The sequence below is a fragment of the Otolemur garnettii genome, unplaced genomic scaffold, assembly GCF_000181295.1.
Source record: "Otolemur garnettii isolate 467f Iridium unplaced genomic scaffold, OtoGar3 scaffold00129, whole genome shotgun sequence".
NCBI classification, from domain to species: domain Eukaryota; kingdom Metazoa; phylum Chordata; class Mammalia; order Primates; family Galagidae; genus Otolemur; species Otolemur garnettii.
Window position 1 is genome coordinate 445,123 of NW_003852524.1, and position 1,125 is coordinate 446,247.

Consider the following 1,125-nt stretch of genomic DNA (forward strand, 5'->3'; position numbering starts at 1 on the left):
TCTACCGAGGGCCACAAATCAATTAATTAATAAAAGAAAAGTATTTTTTAAAAAACCTTGAAACTAAAAGCTCTCTGGGGGAATGTGGAGAACCCCCAGAGGCCTCATTGGACCTGCCCGGCGCTGACAACTTTGGCGAAATTGTCGACAACTCCCGCGCCTCCTACCAGCGAGGGCTGCGAGGGGCCCAGCTGAGTTAAAAAGTGATTCTGCGGGAGACCTGGGCTGCGGCTGGCGCTCATCTCCCTGTCCTCGCCGGGTCCCCAAGACCCCTGGCCGCGGGTGGGGGACGGGGTCCGGGAGACGCTGTAGGTCTGAGCAGGTCTGAGCATCTCCTGGAGACTAAAGCCCAGGGCCAAGGCGGTGCCTGACTTCAACCAAGTGGAGCTAGGCACTGGTTTAGACTTCCTGGAAGAAAAAAAAATTGGAGGTAAAACTCTCAATTTTCTTTCTCTAGTAAGGAAGAAATTTTACTGCATTTGAATGTAGTTAACAGGAAATCAGAGAAATCTCTGTTTGCCACTCGAGATATTTTGTAACTTGGTAGTTCTTTGTATTCCCACCTCCCGTCCCCCTTCACTGTGCGGGATCCATAATAACGATTTTTACCAGAGCTATAGATAATCTGGTTATCTTAGTATCCCAGCCCTTTTCAAGAATTTTACGGTAAGATCCAGGACAACGTTGCAAGGGTTGGGAATAGGTCCATCCTTTCTGTAGAATTACCAATACTAGGTTGAGCATTTTGTATTTGTTACAAAATTCATGAGTTTATAATAAATGTTCATGTAGAGCTCATAAGAATTACATCCCTCTTTATTGAATGCTTAACTGTGTGCCAGGCGCTTCTCATGATCTCTCATGCTCAGAACTCCGTTTTACAGGGTTACAGCCTTTGGACCAGTTACAAACATTAGGCACCCCCCCCCCCACCTCCCTGCCGGCAGATGGTGTAGCTGTGCTCAGACTCGACTGGGTTAGTAGAGACCTGCCTGGGCTATAGTCTCTGCTCAGACCTTCATCCAGACACGTTGGACAATGAACAAGCAGTTCCTGCTATAGTAGAGGAAGGGGAGGAATGGTCCCTAGAAGGCATAATTATCCTGGTTTTCTTTTTTTTTTTTT